This window comes from Diabrotica virgifera, chromosome 1 (genome assembly GCF_917563875.1).
Source record: "Diabrotica virgifera virgifera chromosome 1, PGI_DIABVI_V3a".
In the NCBI taxonomy this organism is placed as follows: domain Eukaryota; kingdom Metazoa; phylum Arthropoda; class Insecta; order Coleoptera; family Chrysomelidae; genus Diabrotica; species Diabrotica virgifera.
This window is the reverse complement of record NC_065443.1, coordinates 66,557,971-66,579,602: the sequence shown is the minus strand read 5'-3', so window position 1 is coordinate 66,579,602 and position 21,632 is coordinate 66,557,971. Positions and strand designations below refer to the sequence as shown.

Below are 21,632 nucleotides of genomic sequence, written 5' to 3'. Positions count from 1 at the left end.
TGTCTTCGCGAAAACAAATGAGCGGATATTCGCTTCCTATTTTAGTTCCTCGATCTAATCGACTGTCGACTGAATTAATTCGGATTCCACGTAAATCCACTGACGTCAAATCGCGCGAAATCGTAAAACCCACAACTAACCAGATTATGATAAGCGAAGATTGCTGTTTACCGAGATGTGTCATTATTTTTCTAACGTTCTTTGACCGCATATTTCAAAGTCATTGTAATAATATTGTACATGGTCTGTTTTGAAAATATTCCCACGTTTGTACTATTTTTAAAAAATTAATTTGTTTAGTTTAGTTAAAATGTTTCGCCAATTACCGCAATGTTTACCACAAATATAAACAAAATGGGTTCTTTTATACTTTTGTAACCTTAGAAATCCTAGTGACCCGGGACATTTGAATCATTAGATATTTTATTAAAACAAGGAGACACATTTTTTTTTAAATTGTTCAATTAGTCGTTGAAGAATTATTTAGGTACATATACAGGGTGTCCAGAAACTCTACCGACAAACGAAGACAGGAGATTCCTCAGATAATTTTATGACAATTTAACCCAATTCACCTAGTCCGAAAATGCTTCCTAAGGGAGCTAGAGCTCTTTGAAGAGATGGCGCCATGTAATTAGTTTTTCTTAAATACCTCCAGAACGCTTATATTTAGAAAAACGAAAATTGGTATACATATTTACTTTCCTGAAGTGAATCGATTCCATCCAATGCGAATTTCTAGTACCGGTCATAGGCGTACGTTTTGGGTAGGGCAACGGTTATTTTATCGCATAACTTTTTTGTCTTCAACTTTGAAGCATTTTTGATACTGGATTATTAAATTGTGAGGTATTCTAGTACTAAAAGGTACTCTTACTTTAAGTCGATAGGATACACCGTTTTCTAGAAAAATCGATTTGAAAGTTTTTAGTTTTGGGAACTTGAAAAAAGAAGTTTAAAAAAATTTTAAAAAAAACCGATGTATTTTACCAACTTAAAGCAAGAGTAACTTTTAGTACTCGAATATCTCATAATTTAATATTCTAGTGTCAAAAATACTTAAAAATTAAAGACAATAAAGGTATGCTATAAAATAACTGTTGACCTACCCAAAACGGACGCCTATGACCGGTACTAGAAATTCGCCATTAATGAAATCGATTAATCTCTGGAATATAAATAAATGTACCAGTTTTCATCTTTCTAAATAGTTTTTTTTTAATTCAAGGAGCGAAAAATTTTCAAATCGATTTTTCTAGAAAACGGCGCATCCTATCGACTTAACCTAAGAGTACCTATTAGTACTAGAATAACTCACAATTAAATAATTCAGGGTCAAAATGCTTAAAAATTAAAGACAAAAAAGTTATGCGATAAAATAACCGTTGCCCTACCCAAAACGGACGCCTATGACCTGTACTAGAAATTCGCAATGGATGGAATCGATTCATTTCTGGAAAGTAAATATGTATACCAATTTTCGTTTTTGTAAATAGAAGCGTTCTGGAGGTATTTAAGAAAAACTAATTACATGACGCCATCTTCAAAGAGCTCTAGCTCCCTTAGGAAGCATTTTCGGACTAGGTGAATTGGGTTAAATTATCTTAAAATTATCTGAGGAATCTCCTGTCTTCGTTTGTCGGTAAAGTTTCTGGACACCCTGTAAATTATAATCGATGTACGCAGACTATCCAGAAAGTACTAGTGTAGGCGCCATAGGGGTCACCGTGTCCTTTTAATTCTGATGGACAAACTCAACGGTTTCTTTTAGATTTTTGGGAGTTGATTACGAATTTCGAGGGTGGATTTCGATCCAAGTGGTCAAAAAATTGTTATAAACAATTTAATTGTTTTAGGGCTCTGGCTCATAAACTAAAAGAGATACAAAAAAATGTTTCAAATAAAATTTGTTCCTTAATAAAAAAAAACAAAGAAAAAACGTTTACTAAACTCAAATCCAATAATTAGAACTCAAGATATTGTAAAATTAGTGCACAATGCAAATTTCAAATTGCAAAATAAGTATTTTTCGAAGCTTTATCGATCGTAACTCGGCTTCTACGTATGCAAATGAGCATTAGAAGGTCTCATTTTAAAGCTTAATTACTAGGTTTCCAAACATTTTGTTAAATTATTGTGTCTTCATTTGTTTTAAAGTTATACCCGTTTGAATTTATAATTTTCTTAAAAAATTGTACATTAATTTGTTTATATGGATTTGAGCAAAAGGAACAATTTGAGCTTATGAAAATGTTCGTAAGTTTATTTTTGGCCAAGATATCGATATTTTAATGGCGCGCTATGAGGTGCAAGATCGGCTCACAGTCAAGTAATATCGCGGTAAAGACACCGATCGACTGCTCTCGTGTTACATTATTTTGCTCAGGAGGCTTTGCCTATTCTTAATAAATAATATCAGCTGACTTTTTAGTTATATTTCTGAAATATTAGTTTTTAATGTTTTTTTTTTCATTTAGTACAAAAAATAGAAGACAAAGTAAATAGAATGAAAGGTTATACGAGGTACAATATGATGATTTAATATAAGAATTATTTAAAATTTTATTAGGATCTTCCAAAACGAAAAATGAAGATAACATATATATATACATAGAAATTATAATTTGCATGGAGAAGTTAGTACGTGAACCTTTACACTGTGAGCTTGAGCCGATCTTACTCCTCATAGCGCGCCATTAAAATATCGTTATCTTGGCCAAAAATAAACTTACGAACATTTTCATAAGCTCAAATTGGTCCTTTTAAGTTCTTCTATGAATATTGTTAATTAAAGTATAAATGTTTATGGCTCAAATTTGTTTGAAACCCTTATAAACAAATTAATATCCATTAAACATTATTCGTTTTACATTGAAATTTTGTATGCTATTGACTTTAAAACAACTACTTTCAATTTGTTTGTTAAATACTTTATATTGTTTTATTTAATTGTTATGTATTTGTTATTAAATTGCTTTAAAATAAATATTGTTTGACGTCGTGCGTTTGTTTTTTTTTAAATTCGCACGAAATTGTAAGAAATATCAGATGATTCCATATAAGTTTGGGTGTGTGTATATGTAAAGAATAGTAGAAAAATGTAACTTATCTTTCACAAACTACAATACAAAACTCTAATACAAAAAAATTTCGGTGACCAACCCAACCCCTCTCGGAGGAAAATTCTAGGTGCTGCATTGACTCCACCTTCAGTGATCACATTATTCCCATAAACAGCAAAAATTTCGAGATAAATTTCAATTGGTTTGTTTTTTTTTGGCTTGGACTATAGTCGTTCGGCCAAATTGGTTTGTTGTTTATTTGTTTATAGCCAACCTCACAACTGGCAGGGCTTTCGATCGCGGCACACATTTCAAACAGCTGTTGTAAAATAACGAGAAGAGACAGTGACTTCTTCGCGCTAGCACGGCTGGACGCTGGACAGCTACTGAACGGAGGAACGCCACGATGCTAAGATTGCCGCCCTAGCCCCACCCCTAGCGGCTACAGGTCAAAACGTGACGAAATTTCTGGATAGCCCTCGTAAATTGTCTAAAACGGTGTTTTGCAACCTGTAGATCTTGAACTTTTGCTCCGGGATCGCGGATCCAAGCTGTGGTGACACTCTACACATTCTTAGCTTGTCGTCTCCAGTAGCTGCGATCCTGTGCCAGGTAGACTGCTTCATATAGCAATTTTCCCACCAGAGCCTTCGATTGCTCTGTCCATCGTGTGGAGATCTTCCTTTCGGTCTTTGGCCTTTTACCTATCCTTCTACTACCAATACTTCCATAGTCCCTGTTATTCTGGCTATACAGTGTGTCAATTTGAAAAGTTGCCACCCCTATAATTTGGTCCCTATAGAAAATCTAAAAATATGCAAAAACACGTCAAATTTATTTGTGAGGGGACTTTTGTATACCAGTTTTTAACTAAATTACATCAACCCTATAGCGGGGGCGGACACAACCCCCAAAATCCTTAATGGAAAGGGGGTTGCGTGATACCTCATTTTGAAGGTCATTAAATTACCTTTTCAAAAATACCACATGCCATATATGTCTTTTCTGTACTTTTGGAAAAATCTTGGACTCAATACTATAAAAAATTTTGGAGTTCTGAACTCGATACTTAATATCGTTACGGTTTTACTTGATTTTTCCAAAAAATACTTCAAAAAAACACTCTAAATACTTCAACACCCCAAAAAAAATTCAATTTGTAGTTCAATACTCCAAAAAAAATTTTTAGTTCTGAACTCGATATTTAATATCTGTACGGTTTCACTTGATTTCTCCAAAGTTACTGAAGAGAAAAATAATGTATGTGGTATTTTTGAAAAGGTAATCGAACGATCTTTAAAATGGGGTATCACTCAACCCCCTTTCCATTAAATATTTTGGGGGTAGTGTCCGCCCCCGAAGGGTTAGTGTAATTTGGTTGAAAACTGGTCTATAAATAAATGTCCCCCTCACAAATAAATTTGACGTGTTTTGTATATTTTTAGATTTTCTATCGGGACCAAATTATAGGGGATGGCAACTTTTCAAATGACACCCTATATGGACGAAGAAATTTAGATATGATCGGTTTACTTTTTTAACCCTCGTAAGGCGATGCTTAGATTCTTACGTAAACAAAGGTGCGGGGTGCATTTGCACCCCATCTGTATATCCATTTTTTTATAAGTGAACATCGGCGAAATTGATTTGAAAGATAATTAGAACTCGTTTATTATGCTATGAAACATAATTTTACAAAGTACTCACTTTTTCTTAAAAAAAATTATTATCGTTTCAAGACAAACACATGGAATTTTTCACAGAGTGAGCAACACACAGTTTTTACACACAATACAATTATGCCGGGACTTTCCGTCTTTTTTCTCTGACATAAGTAACATCAACCTTGTCCCGTAGCTATGTTAGCTCTAGGTGGAACATCAGAAACGTCCAATTCAGGATATGAAATTTTCATCATTTGCACCCTAGAGTCATTTTTCCAAAAAAACGCAAAGAGTTTTAAATGCTGTCAAGGGTGGAATGCGTTTAGAATTGAATTTAATGTGAATAAAAAAATGGACAAATATCAAAAAAATTATTCAAAAAGATAGGTGGGAAAAACGAGGTCTGGGGTGCAGCTGCACCCCGCACCCTCTTACGAGGGTTAATAGCCTTTTTATATGAAGCTTTTCCAGACTGACAGGTTAGTTCCCTGTTCTGTCCAGAACAGATTTCGAAGGCCTCGATCTTACTTCTATCGATTTTTTTGAGAGTCAATGTTTCAGCTTCGCATTCCTTGTTACTGTTCTATCTTTCCATATTTTAATTAATTTAGTTGTTGCGGTTCGAGCCGTTGCTAGTCTACGCTTGATTTCTGAGAAACAATCGTCATTGTTGGTTATCAGGGAGCCCAAGTATACAAATCTGTCTACTAATTCGAAATTCGCCACTTAATGTATGTATATGAATTCTGAATTCTTTGTTTATATCCAGCTTAGTCGTTCGATGATGGTAATCATTTCGACTTCATTCGCTTATAGTACATATAAGTGTGTCATCTGCTTATCACAGGTTACCAATTTTTCTACATCCTATAATAGCCCGATCAAAGAAAAATCTGAACCCAAAAAAAATAAAGGAAAGATGAAAATTTGCGAATAGGTAGTTGAAATTGTCTATTATTATATAAGAAAAAGATTACAATTCTACATCTCCTCCATTTTACAAAAATGGAGGGGAATATCCCCTCTCGAAGGTGAAAAATTTACATTCAAAATAAGACCGGAATTGGATAAAATGACTAATTCTAAGCAACTTTTGTTCTCTAGAATTTTTTCACTAAGTCAATACTTTTCGAGTTATTTGCGAGTGAATATGTTTATTTTTAACAAAAAAAAAACATATTTTTGGACCGTCTTTCGCAAATAACTCAAAAAGTAAGTATTTTATCGAAAAAATATTCTTAGCAAAAATATAGCATATAAAAAATTGAAAAAAAAAATTTATTTTTATTTTAAAAAAAATTTGTTACATTAAAAGTAAGTGAGTTTACGCTCAAAATATTGTTGGTCCCTTTTATTTTTTGGTAAAAAAATCGCGAAAACCACGCCCTAATTAGCATCACAAATAAATTTTATCATTACCACTTCACAGGTTACTTTGCTTATGTATTATTTATATGATCTGTAAGCTTCGGCGGTTCAAAGTGTTTATTTTTGAAAAAAAACTGTAGTTAAAATGGCTTGAACGAGTAACTAATCACGAGTTTAGGCAAATTTTGAACAGCCATAGCATAACCAATTTTTGTCTAACAAGAAAACAAAATATCAAAAATATTCAGAAAAGCAAAACGTACATTTTATTACTCCTTGAGATTTTTGGTATTACTAATAATTTTTAAGTTAATTCCATAAACAATTCCATTTTTTTTTTAAATAAAAAAAAAATGTTTTATTTTAAACCCAATTTTTTTCAAAAATGAGCACTTTGAACCAATGAAACTTATAGATAATATAAACATTACATAAGTAGAGAAACTTGTGGAGCGGTAACGATTAATTTTATTTGAGAAGCTAATTATTAGGGGGTGATTTTCGCGGTTTTTTTACCAAAAAAATAAAAAGGACCAATAATATTTTGAGCGTAACTCACTTACTTTTAATGTTAGAAGTTAAAAAAAAAACAAAAATAAACCTTTTTTTAAACACTAAAAAATTTGTAATGAATTTTCCACGAAAAGTGCTCCGATTTTTGGTTATTTCAAATTGAAATATTCGATTTGAAATTTGACGAAGAAAAACCTACTTTTCATTACCTACAGCTACAACTCTGCTTCTACTGGGTCTGCAGACCTCACGCATACACAATTTTTTTCAATTTTTTATAATCTATATTTTTACTAAGAATATTTTTTCGCTAGAATACTTACTTTTTGAGTTATCTGCGAAAAAATGAACATACATATTTACTCGCAAATAACTCGAAAAGTATTAACTTAGTGAAAAAACTTATAGAACAAAAGTTGCTTAGAATTAATCATTTTATCCAATTCCGGATTTATTTTGAACGTATATTTTTTCACCCCTGAGAAAATATTTTTTACCCTGTGCCCCGTATTTCCCAATTTTTGTAAAGTGGAGGGTATGTAGAATTGTAAACATTTTCTTATATAATAATAGACAATTTCAACTACCTATTCCCAAACTTTCATCCTTCCTTTATTTTTTTGAAGGTTTTCGTAAAATTTTGTGTTCCGTGATCGGGCTATAGTGATAATATAGTTGCAATTTTCAAGCTGGGTAAATTATGAAAAAGAGCAAGGGTTAAAGGTCCTATACACAATAACTTTCAACAACCTTCTTTAATATTTTTTATAATTTTGTAACGGAAGCCTATTTCTGTTTATCCATTAAAGAAAAAGTTAATTTACAAAGATAGGAAGTGATGAAAGGAGGCTGGCTAATAATTTTTGAGTTTCCCTCGCATTAATTTTCTTTTCTCGTCATCCAGAAGACGTCAATCGCCTACGAACTAAGTTACATTTTAAAAGTTTTATCAGCAACAAAATATAGACCTAACATCTTCTTTCATCTCGGTTGACATCTTAGCTAATGGTACTAACTTATCTAAACTGGGATTTAGTAAACACTTAGTGCCGTTATTAGTTTTAGAGTTGAGTTATGAAAAGTATCTGTATAGTGTATCTTCCAAATTTTGCAAATTTACTGCCATATACGGAATGTGAGGTTGCTACCACATCCATACATATAAGTACCTAATAAGTGCTCCATTGGAATTTTTTCTACAACTTTCTAGATGTAAGGGAAATACTAAATATCGATGGCATAGTACACAAAATTGTGGTAAGTGCAAAAACTAACATTTTACAGTACAGCCATTTGAAAGTTATAGGTATGTACTTACCACATGTGGAGTTTCTTATATTGTACATACTCCATTTGACAGGTATATACTACAAGCTTATAAATGAAATTAAATAACAAATATCAAGGAAAAATTGTTTAATTCGCAAAAAGAATGAATAAAAGTATTTATTCATCATCAGAAGTATCATAATATTAGAACAGTGAAGAGAAACCATTTGTGGTAATAGTCCAGGGTAATAAGGTTTTTTCCATGACACTCGAGCAGCCAGGGTACTGAAGCGTTTTTTCGACAGGTAATACCTATAAGAGCAAATTGTAACTATTTCCTGCGTAGGATCTGGCGGCCATTTTTATTTATAAACAATTAAGTGTCAAAAAATGGCATTTTTCCCTTTTTTTTTCAAATCAATGGAAAACAGTGAAAGTTATGGTTTTTTTAGTGCAAATATCTTTGAGATTATGGAAAAAGCTTTAAAATGACGTATTACAAAGTTTGATATACTCATTTATTGTTAATATAATTGCGAAAAAATGTCGGAATTGCAAAAAAAAATTAATTTCGCAATATCTATTGTAAAAATTAGTGTACAGCTTTGAAATTTTTCTCATATAAGGGTTCTTTGGTGTTTAATATGTGATAAAAATTTCAAAGCGATTCATTCAATTGTTTAAATTTTATTCAAATTGTTTATCCCAGAGAGCATTTTTTTTACAATAACATAAGTCAGAAAAAAATGACGTTAGAACCATTCCACAGGTGTCAAATGAAAGAGCATGAGCTATATTTTCAACTTGGTTTAAAAAAAGCGAATAAAAAATGCATTTATTAGTAATAAATAATTATGCAAAAGTATCGTAAATCTTTCCTTATAAACTTTTTATTTTGTTATATAAGAAATTATATATATTTACTACAATTTTTTATCAATTATGATATAAATAACATTACTTGGTAGTTGTGCACTTAAAACAGGGTAAAAAAGTTAATTTTTTTGGAAAAAGTTATTCAAAAAGTTTATAAGGAAAGATTTACGATACTTTTGCACAATTATTTATTACTAATAAATGCATTTTTTATTCGCTTTTTTAAACCAAGTTGAAAATATAGTTCATGCTCTTCCATTTGACACCTATGAAATGGTTCTAAAGTCATTTTTTTCTGACTTATGTTAGTGCAAAAAAAATGCTCACTGAGATAAACAATTCGAATAAAATTTAAACAATTCAATGAATCGCTTTGAAATTTTTATCACATATAAGCACCAAAGAACCCTCATTTGACAAAAATTTCAAACTTGTACACTAATTTTTACAGCAGTTATTGCGAAAACAATTTTTTTTGCAATTCCGACCTTTTTTCGCATTTATATTAACAATAAATGAGTATATCAAACTTTGTAATATGTCATTTTAAAGCTTTTTCCATAATCTCAAAGATATTTGTACTAAAAAAATCATAAGTTTCACTCTTTTCCATAGATTTGAAAAAAAAGGGAAAAATGCCATTTTTTGACAGTTAATTGTTTATAAATACAAATGGCCGCCAGATCCTACGCAGGAAATAGTTACAATTTGTTCCTATAGGTATTACTTGTCGAAAAAACGCTTCAGTACCCTGGCTGCTCGAGTGTCACGAACAGGGTATATTTTTGTCTTATTACCCTGGCCTATAAGGGCACATACAACATTTGGCTTATTTAATTTTTTTTATATTTAGCAATTACCACATTATGTCAACTTGTATTTCTTACACGTTTCATTATTTGCTTACCACATTTGTGCACAATAAACTTTGGGTCAAAATAATGTACTATGTGTACTTATCAATTTTCTAAAAAAGTTGTACTTACCACATTTGTGCACTATACCATCGATATGTACTCATAAACCTTTTTTTGTACAGTTGTTGACTACAAATGAACTTTTGCGAGGAATCTCTTGATTTTATCTTTTCCTGTTAGAATGAATGGCCTTTTCTTTTTCTTGAAGGCTTTTACTTAAAATAGTTAGATAACTGAAAATATAGACACAACGAAACTTATATGGAATCATCTGATATTTCTTATTATTTCGTGCGAATTTAAAAAAACGAACACACAAAGTCAAATAATAATTATTTTAAAGTAATTTAATAACAAAGACATAACAATTAAATAAAACAATTGTTTAAAAAACAAATTGAAACTAGTTGTTTTAAAGTCAATAGCATAAAAAATTTCAATGTAAAACGAATAATGTTTAAATTATTATTTTTATTAATTTTTTTTGTTATTTTGGTAGTCAGTGTTATCACCTCTAGTCCTTATACAAGCTCTAGTTTGCGTGGGCACGCTCCTAATCAAATTATCAACATTTTGTTGTGGTGGGTTGCTCCATTTTTCAAGAGCAGCTTGTACTAGCCGTACGGTGTTTTGTGGATTATCCCGGCGAACTCTAATTTTTCTTTTAAGCATATCCCACAAATACTCTATCTATAGGGTTATGCTCGGGTGAGCAAGCAGGTCACTCCAAACAAGGGATACCTTCTGCTTCAATGATGTTTCTAGTCACTCTAATGGTATGTGGAAGTCCATCATCATGCATGAAAATTAAATTTTCTCCTGTTGCACCTCTCCATAGCCTAACTACAGGTTATCAACATACCTGTGAGCAGTTAAAGTTTTTTGGATGAAAATTAAAGGAGTTTTTTTACGGATCACAATTCCTCTCCAGAACATTACGCTTCTCCTTGTATATTTGTGAACAGATCTGACAGTTTTCGTTCTTGCTTGTCTTCCTCGACCTCTAAGTACACGATTTCGTGGGTCATCTGATTTTACACAAATCCTAACTTTTTCTGAAAATAGCACATTTTGTCAATTCCCAATGTTCCAGTTTTGGTGGTGAAGACACCAATTTAGGCGATCAATCTTGTGCTGGCTGGATAACTCGGGAACCCGTAACTGACTCCTGCTGTATACTTCTTGGCACGAACTCTTCTTCTTATCGTCTCAACTGAAACAGTTAAACCTGTAGCTTCCAAAAGCTGCCTTTGGAGCTGCAGGTAAGAAATAGTTGGGTGTCTTCCAGCTGATTGGACAATTAAACGATCGTGGCGAGCCGTTATTACTTTCTGGCGACTTTCCTTTGCTTTATTTTTGAGGTTTCCTAGTTCCTGTTACCTAGCATAGGTTTTGGACAGAACGCCCTGTATTACTCCTAGCTCTACAGCTATGTCCGTCTTATAGCGGCTTCCCACTGGTCTGCGATTTTACGGATCATCACGCACAGCCGACGAGCACGGACCACCACGCACCGCAGACAGAGGTCTTCCCATGGTCTGCGATTCTACGGATCATCACGAACAGCCGACCACCGCTGATTCTAACGCACCGCGGACAGAGGTCTTCCCATGGTCCGCGGTCCGCGACGGTCTGTGCTTTTGATTGAGATTATATATGTGACTCATTTAATTTTGGCATTGATTACATTGCGTTTGTCAAGTTTCTTATCTCTTTCAATGTTTTCGTTTAGAATATGGTGTGAAATGTGTAGTATGCACATTCCATGTAAATCAATAATTACACACATAATGTATTTTATTTTTAACAAAATGTGTTAAATTATTAACTTGTAAAAAAATCGTTGCTCAAAAACAAATTTTGGACCAACTTTGGATATGCTTTATAATAGTCAGGGAGGTAGTGTAAAATTTGACCGGAGCATTTTAGCATGGGTGTTTTTCTTTATTGAGTTAGGTGTTCCGTTAAAAAATGGTGTGTCAGCCAGCCAAAAATGGTGTGTCAGCCAGCCCAAAACCGGGGCTTTTAGGCAAAACAAGATAAAATATGAAACTAGATGGAAAAACCCTACAACTATATGTCAAATATTTATCCCCGTGGCTTACTTACATCCATCATGGCCTAAAATACCTAGCTCCTGGCTTTCACCCAGGCAAGCCGGGTTCCATTCCCCACGTTGGAAGTTTTTTTTGTTTTTAAAATTGATATTTTGATTTGAAAAATAATTATTTTTATAATACCATGTTTTTGATGTTTATACGACACAATATAAAAAAGTTTCTATGTCCTTTATAAAATCGTAAACTATGCATTTGATCATAATAGGATGACCTCAAGCAAAGTTGTTGTACATGAACCCGGGAAGGTTTCTGAGTGAATACGACCAATCTAAGTAATAATTATTTGCGCAAACATCACAAAAAACTATTGTTTATTAGAAAAAAGGGTTGTTTAGGGTTGCATGTATCTTTTGATTATACATCATATAAAATTAAGAAAAAACAGTTTGTCCAAAAAAATAAAAGAGTATGGTGTGGGGGGGGGGGCAACCCCTATACATTTAGATTAGTCGTACAAACTCAGCAACCTTTAGTCATGCACAACAACTTTGTTTAACCCGGCATTGGTCGCTATATGAGATTTTCGCCATGATATCATAAAAAGGCCACTCAGGCTTGTAAACGTCATCAGCCCCACTACCAATTCCCATTGATTCTTTAACTTTTGTTTTTTGCCTTCTATAGGTCGACAGTAGAGGTCCATAGAGGGGTAAGACAGGGTTGTGTACTGTCACCGCTACTGTTTAACGTGTACAGTGAAGCCATATTTCAGGAAGCGATAGCGGAACTAAGTGATGGAATCTCTATAAACGGAAGAATAGTAAATAACATAAGATTCGCTGATGACACCGTTATAACGGCAGACACCCTGGAGTCGCTACAAGAATTGTTAAATAGAATTAACGATTATTGCATTCGATATGGACTCAAAATAAACAAGAAAAAACTAAATTTATGATTGTCTCAAAAACACAACATGGAAATGAAAGGTTAATACTAGAGCAAACCCAAATAGAAAAAGTAAAGACATACAAATATATGGGAACCTGGGTTGATGACAAAATGACCAAAGCAAAGAAATTAAAGTCCGAATTGAAACTGCAAGGCAAGCATTTATAAAAATGAAGACACTGCTTTCAAACAAAGACCTTCAGTTGCCTCTCAGATTGGAGGCTCTAAGATCCTACATATTTTCTATATTACTATACGGAATGGAAGCTTGGACACTGAAAAGGCAAAACATAAGGAAAATAGAAGCGTTCGAAATGTGGTGTTACAGAAGAATGTTGAAAATTCAGTGGGATCAAAGGATTACCAATGTTGAAGTGCTACGACGTTTAAATAAGGAGTTAGAAATTATGAACAGTATAAAAACGAGAAAACTAGAATATTTGGGTCACATTACCAGAGGAGAGAAATATGAGCTGCTGAGAGTTATTATGCAAGGAAGGATCCAAGGAAGAAGAAGCATAGGAAAAAGACGCATCTCCTGGCTGAGGAACCTTAGAGAATGGTTTAACTGTAGTTCATTACAACTGTTCAGAGCAGCAGCCAACAAAGTGACCATAGCCATTATGATATCCAACCTCCGCTAGGAGATGGAACTTTAAGAAGAAGGTCGACATTAAATTGTCCCTTTTCTTTTTTAAATCTTTTATCGAAACAGTGTCATCCTTTAATTGGCTTTTGATGCAGCTCCATGCATCGTTCCTATTTTTATGGTCTGGTGCCGTCGAATACCACAAATTTTGGTACAGATTTAAAAAATCAAAAATTAATTCGTTGGTCCATTCCATTTTTTAGCAAAAAAAATTCTAATAACAACTCAACACACTTTAGCAACACTAAATACAACTGCTGGTGTCAGCAAATGAACAATTTCTTTAACTTCCCAATCAATGCCTTGTCGTCCGTTAAAACAGTGACGCGAAAAAATATCAGTGAAATGCTGGATAGCGAAAACTGACGTTGTCATGAATTTCGGATTTTATGTATGTGACTCATTTAATTTGTAATTTGGCTATTGATTACATTGCGTTTCTCACGTTTCTTATCACTTTCAATGTATTCGTTAATAGCATATTATAGTGTGAAATGTGTAGTATGGACATTCCATGAAAATCTTTATTCAAAGCTAATGATATTCATAATAATAATATACCCAATCTAAATCTTCACAAACTCGCTACAAATGTAGTGCTTGTAAAATTTTTTATTGTTTCGAATGTTTGGTTGTTACTCCTAAATCAGAATTATTAATGCAATAATATTCATGAAAACAGTTATTAAATTTTTATTAGTAGCTACTAAGAAGAAATGTATTATATTATGATTCAAATCAATAATTATACATATTATGTATGTTATTTTTATCAAATTGTGTTAAATTATCAATTTATAAAAAAACTGGCGTTTAACGTGTCGAAATCTTGACAGCGTCCACACGGGCTATTAACGCACCTTTGATCTGTACCGACTTTCGACGGATCACCACAGACGTGTCTGTGCTATCACAGACGACCACTTCCCATGGTGCATAGTGCGAGCTGGTCCGCGTCTGTCGGCGATATTGCCGATCTTGAGAAGCCGTAGTTACTACGGACTAGTACGGACCAGCACAGACGCGTCTTTGCTACCACGGACGATACGCTTCCCACGGTGCGTGGTGCGAGCGGGTCCGTGTCCGTCCGCAATATTGCCGATCGTGGGAAGCCGCTATTAGAACATTACTTGCTCCCCAAGACCAATAATCTTTCCCCGTTGTAAGTTTTATAACCCCACATGAGGCATATTTTCGTTTTTGCACGTAAAAGTTAGTTTATTCATTTTCGTTCAATTTGCAACTCAAGCAAATAACCCATACCTACCACCGTACCGAGCTGAACTATCTGATTGTCTTATCGATTTGTTTATTTTCAATAAAAACCTTTATTCTTCGCAACAATAACAAGTTTTTTCAAAAGAAATAAATATTGCTTTGAAATACATGGTGATTCCATACAAGTTTGGTTGTGTGTATATTGTAAATTTGGTATCTTAACACTTCAGCTTTTACTTGAAGAACTCGTGTTAATATTGTTCATTTGGATAGCCACATAAGGACCTCTATGTGCTGATGGAGCGAACCCATGTCTTTACAAATAATTTAAAGCGGTTTCAAAACCTTGAATTTCTTGGAAACCTTGGAAGCCAGTGCTTGTTGATGAAGAAAGAAATGTAAGATCCCGTACTACCACAACACAAAGACTACTGGAAACTGCAGAGATGCTAGTACTGAGAAGAATTACAGGACGCTGAAATATCGAAAGAGGAATGAAGACATTAGAAGAAAATCTAACGTACAGTGTATATGCTGCGAACGCAACTTGTTAGAATTATGGTGCAACTGACGCTCGCCCTTTTTTCTCTACAAGTAAAACAAAAATGCGTTGGGTTTTTTGTGAGCCGGTTTTATGCATACATAGAGTTGTGTGGTTCTTCCCGCGTGATTTATTTAGCATTTCGTGTTCCGACTCTTCAACAAGCGACATGTAGCACTAAAAATAGCTGGCTATGTGCGACTTTTACTGTGTAAAATTAAATGTAAAAGTTAGTAAGTAGTTTTATGTGTAGTTTGTGAATGTATGATCGCCAGAAAAAGGTAAATTCTTTCATTAAAGGACATCGCACACATCTTATGGAAAATATAATGTCACTCAAATTCAATAAAATTTATACGAATAGATTCGTTTTAAATTAACGGTCAAATCTTATCATTGCGCCAACTTCATATTTTCAATAATAAGAGCAGAAATTGATATAAATAAATCTGAAATCAAATGGATACGTACATAAGTTAGAGAGAGAAAAAATATTTTATAATACCCAAATTGTCGGTACTCCATAAATCAGCGGATTAGTTTCACTAATCCGCTTAGGGCCAGCGGGGTTTAAGCTCTTTTGAATAGCACCCAGAGCAATAGTGATTGTAACTGACAGTTTTACTGACTCCAAAAATGTGATTTCGATAAACTTTAATTGCAATTTGCGCCGTAATTAATCATAATTAAGAGTTGGCGCAATGATAAGATTTGACCGTTAATTTAAAACGAATCTATTCGTATAAATTTTATTGAATTTGAGTGACATTATATTTTCCATAAGATGCGTGCGATGTCCTTTATACATTGCATGAGTTTTTCTTATTACAACCGAACCAGTCCAAGGAAGCCGCCCCCAACCGGCGGCTAGCAACAAGTAGAGGGGAGAAATCAAACCCCCACTTTGTTCAGTATAAATAAAGGACACTAAATAAAAAAAAGAATGGAATAGCCACATAAGCAAAATGAGGGAGATCCGTCTGGTCAAAATAGCAAGACATAAATCACCAATCGACAGAAGAAGTATCGGACGACCCAAGGGCGGATCCAGGGAGGGGGCCATGGGGGCCATGGCCCCCTCCGAGAATTTAGAATAATATAAATTTAAATATTTGCAGTTCAAATGTTTTTAATTTCAAACACATATATATGTACAAAACAGGGGATAAATACGTTTTCTGGACTAGAATTGAAAAAAAGAAGTAACGGAGAAGCTTCAAGAATGACTTTTGGGTTTTTTATAAATCAAAATGTTGATAATTTTACAGAGTGCCAATTGATAGAACCATCTTGACAGCAATCAAAATTCTATAAATTTCCATATTCTATACACACAAAGACTAAAAAAGAAGTGAAGCGTCACTTGGGTCACTAATACTTAGAACAAAGGAGTTGGTTGGTATTTTCGCACAGTCAAAAGGAATTGTTTTACAAATATTGCGTTTCATTTTTCTAATGAAAAATATGGTCACAATAACGGGATGATAGCCCAAAGCCTTGTCACGAAACCTTTAACATCTTTCGCCAAACTCATGAGCAAAGACGGAGTCATATAAACCCATGAAAAAACATCACACCACAAGGAGTGCGTTCAGGTTGAGCTGGATTTTCTAAAAAGTTATCGCAACCCTCAAAAGTCAGTCATTAACCAGATAGACTCTCAAAAGTCTAAACAGAAACAAAAAATAAAGAAAGACTACGACCAATAGTAGGGTCTATAGTCTATAGTGTTCTTAGGTCGACAAAATAGTCCTCTAAGAGACCATCGTGATGATGGCCTTATGCTTCTAGACGAAGATGCTGGACCTAGGAATAAGGGGAATTGCTGTGGTACTAAAGCAAAACCCGATATGTCAAAAATTATCGATTTTTCGTTTTTAATACCAATATGTACATTGACCGATGAAGAATGTGATGACAAAACCCTACATGGCTAAACGCATCCATGTAACCAGTAGATAATAAAATTGTTCACTATGTGATATGTCCACTATTACAACAACACCGCGAACTTTTAAACTCATCTGCTGCAAAATGACGTTTTTTGACATATCGGGTTTTGCCTTAGCACCACAGTGTTAAGGTTTAAAATCGCATCAGGAGATAAGACTATTAAATAACACCTATCCTGAGCACAGCATCTTCCTGAGCAACATGCATTAGTAGCAGCAGTCAAAATCAATTAATAACATGTTGTGGTGAAGAAATAATTGAACAAATAATATTTGACGAAACGACTGACGTATCCCACGTGGAAAAGCTTTCTCTAAATTTGGGATACATACACCATAACAACATTCGTGAAGACTTTGTCAAATTTATTGACGCTTATGAGAACCTAAAAATAATTAGTGAAACTCAAGAAAGAGGGAAAGAACAAGGCCTGGCAGGAGAAGCATTGGAAAAAATAGTATTAAACTTGTTAAAAGAACTGCACTTGGATCCGAAAAAATGTGTAGGAATCGGTACTATGGCAGGAATGGTGAGTTTTAAGGCACTTCTCAAAGTGTGTGAAAAGTGACTTAAAACACACCATTGTAACCCTAATTTTTAAAAATTACCCACCGTACTTCTGGTACTCCTCCCCAAAAAAAGTTTATGGCCCCTCCCGAAAATCGGTCCTGGATCCGCCCTTGGGACGACCTCGCAAAAGATGGAGTCACAGCCTTCCATAGAGGTACCAATCCGCCAATGAACAAGCTGAATTGCTTACAAAGAGGAAGAAGAAGAACATCAAACAAATATATCAATACTAGAACAACTCAAAGTAAAGATAGATTGCTTAAACAAATACAAAAAAAGAAAAAACATAGGGGAAGAGCTCATAGCCGTGGGGTGGATCAAACAAAAATTCTGACTAAACGAGGATTACACAAAGCCGAACAGTTAGCCAGGATACAGAAGAATGGGAGAGAATTGTTAAGAAATAAAAATTTTATGGTGTTACTACATCCTAAAAGGTAAAAGGTATTAGAACTGAGGAGGAGGAGGAAAAAAATTGGCCAAATGAAAGAAGCGATTTTGAACAAATATTTTGCAGCTGCGGCTACTCTGTAATTGAGAATTAATTTATGGCAGATATGTATTACATATTAGTAATTTGCTCATAACTGATCTATGTATGTAATTAAAATTAACAGTCTTGATATAATTAAGAAAATACGTTAAAATTCTTTGTTCCCACCTCTGTTGTTTGTATTCAAAATGTAACAAACATCCATACTGATAGACATTGATGACGTACGAATCATGAGAAGCTGACGTCAGGCAAACCTTCGGGTAGCAACTACTATCACTTTAATTTTGTTATACTGACGATGTTGGTGTGACGTGGGCTTTTATTAATTCTCAGAGGGGCTTCTGCTATCGTACTTTATTGTAACAAGCACATTAAGACATTTTTTATTCTACGACTATGTAGTAACAATGTAAACATAAATTCAGGGAAGGGACCTCAAATCAGTAAATTAATAAAATAATGAAAACGAAAATAATAACTGAAATGAATCAATTTCCTTGTGGCATTTTTATAATTAAGTATTTTCTATGGGAAATACCACAATTTTACTAAAAAATGAATTTATTAACGTTTCGAAGCCCAAATCGGGTTTCGTTGTCAAAATACAAAATACTATTAAAATAAACAAAAATGTTGTTGCTAAGTAAAAAAAATTCTTCTAATAATTTATTTAATCTGACTCATTTATATTGGCAATTCAGACGTATATTATACATTTTAAAGTAGAAGACTTTAAAATGATATCGCCAATATTTGAGTTGCGTTCCTGGGACGACTTTACTAAAAGATAGTTCATTCGATTACATGAAATCAATCCCAACTCAAGAATATCCGTCGCAAAAAAATCATAGCATGTGATCTGTCTTTAAAAAGACAATCAAATGCAACGATGACAGTAAAATTCTCGCTTTAGAGATTCCATAGTAAATCACGAGGGAAAACCAGGAAAAAACCAATTGTGTCGCAAATTCCTCGGTAGAATGCAGTAGGATGTGGTTACCCGTACTGAAAGAGGAAGTCAATAGAAAGAAAATACCACGATTAGTAAGTCAATAACATATCGAGTTAGTACAAATTTTATATTTTAGTATTACTTATTGTATATCTATGTATTATTAACATTATTTATAATTTAAACATATTAAAAAAAAAAGTCAGAATTTGGTATTAGTTTTTTGAAAGTAAATTAAATGTAAGACCAAATACTTACGATGTCGGGATAGTATCACGAGGTTTTTTTCCTGGTTTTCCCTCGTGATTTACTATGGAATCTCTAAAGCGAGAATTTTACTTTCATCGTTGCATTTGGTTGTCTTTTTAATGACAGACCACATGCTATGATTTTTTTGCGACGGATATTCTTGAGTTGAGATTGATTTCATGTAATCAAATGAACTATCTTTTAGTAAAGTCGTCCCAGGAACGCAACTCATAAATATTGGTGATATCATTTTAAAGTCTTCTACTTTAAAATGTATAATATACGTCTAAATTGCCAATATAAATGAGTCAGATTAAATAAATTATTAGAAGAATTTTTTTTTACTTAGCAACAACATTTTTGTTTATTTAATAGTATTTTGTATTTTGACAACGAAACCCGATTTGGGCTTCGAAACGTTAATAAATTAATTTTTTAGTAAAATTGTGGCTTATTTCCCATAGAAAATACTTAATTATGAAATGAATCAGTACCTAACTAAAATTGCACATAAAAAGGTAATAAATCAGGTTTTGAAAAACTATCTACCCTGGTACCCTGTTACTCATTATCAACGAATATAACAAGTTATTTTGTAGAAATCGAAAAAGCACGATAGGTGAATGGCAAATGTTGGTCATTCTTTATATTTTCGCGGTCTGTGAATCCGAATATGAAGTTTATTTTTATCTAGAATTGGTCGAACATGTTTAAAAATCAAATTTTATGAAAGAATGCGAAAAATGAATTTTGATGATTTTTCATATTTACCTCTACATCTTTGGTCGCTGTAAATATTTCGTTTTGAAAATTTTATTGTATCATCCTTTCGAGTATTTAATATATGACAACGAGATTTGTCCAAAATGTTTAAACAAATTAAAAGGGGGGTTGTTAATTTTTAAACATTTTGTCGTCACATTTCGTTAGTTTCATGTTTACTTAAAAAAGTTGAGTGACAAATTTTTTAGTTTATAATTTTAACCAACACCATAAAATATAATTCATGGAGAAGTTTTCTGGAAAGTTTCTAGTCAAAATATGCAATAAGAAAAAAGTTATGTGACGAGTGGAACTCTTCCAAAAAAACGTTTTTTCTCGAGATACTGACCACGGTATGGTGAATGGCTAATTTTGGTCTTACATTATGTTTTTGATGGTGCTCAAAACGAAAATAAGGTTTATTTTGAATTTTGGATGGCGGAATATTGTCAAAATCGCAATTTTACCGTAAAAATAAAAAAAAATGAAATCGCGTTTTTCTTAAAATTAAAAGTTGCATTATTTTTTTTTTCTATAAAACATTTTATTCTTTGTACCCTATATTTTAACATAAAATTGATTAAAAAGCTAAATTTCAAATCGTTGACATTCAGGAATCTGCACCTTTCACTTTAAACAATGCATAACTTTTATAGGGCTTTTCATCGATTGTCATTTGTTTCGAGCTTCTGTCATATGTTGTATAATCTGTGTATAATGTTAATATACACGGATTATACGACATTTGACAGAAGCTCGAAACAAATGACTGTGAATGAAAAGCCCTATTATAATGAGACAGAAAGATTGAAACAGGTATACCATTTTCTCCAGAAAGGTAAGATATATATACTATAAATATATACTATAAATTTCAGAAAAAAAAAGTATTAAAATGGAACAGAGTTATTAAACGCAAAAAATGTAATTTAATTTTTTTTATTTTTAGGGTAAAATTGCGATTTTGCTCATGTTCCCCCATGTGAAATTCAAAATAAACCTAATTGTCGTTTTCAGCACCATCAAAAACATAAAGTATGACCAAAATTAACCATTCAACACACCGTGGTCATCACACCACACAGTATCTCGAGAAATAAGCGGTTTTTGTGGTGTGCTGCTCGTCTATAAAGTCACATAACTTTTTTCCTATGCCATATTTTGACTTAAAATTTTCCAGAAAACTTCTTCATTAATTATGTTGTATTGCTGTGTTGGTTAAAATTATAAGCTAAAAAGTTTGCCACTTAACTTTTTTAAGTAAACATGAAACTAACGAAATCTAACGACAAAATGTTTAAAAATTAACAACTCGTCTTCTGATTTGTATAAACATTTTATACAAAGCGCGTTGTTATCTAAATACTTCAAGGATGACACAGTAAAATTTTCATAAGGAAATACTTACAACGACCAAAGATACAGCGAGGTAAAGTTGAAAAATCATCAAAATTGATTTTTCGCATTTTTGCATAAAATTTGAATTTCGAACATGTTTCACCAATTCTAGATAAAAATAAACTTCATACTCAGATTTAGCGACCTCGAAAACATAAAGAACC

General features: G+C 33.1%; 1 protein-coding gene across 2 annotated transcripts in view; it reads left to right on the top strand.

Annotated features, from left to right (window-relative positions):
* Positions 1–21,632, top strand: part of LOC126888583 (ubiquitin-like-conjugating enzyme ATG10) — a 265,785-nt gene that overhangs the window by 124,339 nt on the left and 119,814 nt on the right. Inside the window, exon 1 of one of the 2 annotated variants that reach the window (XM_050656958.1) lies at positions 15,262–15,321. The exons of the other annotated variant lie outside the window; for it this stretch is intronic. The gene's annotated coding sequence lies outside the window, so the exon portion shown is untranslated. Of the gene's footprint in view, positions 1–15,261; positions 15,322–21,632 lie in introns of those variants that run through there. 2 annotated transcript variants of the gene reach the window in all.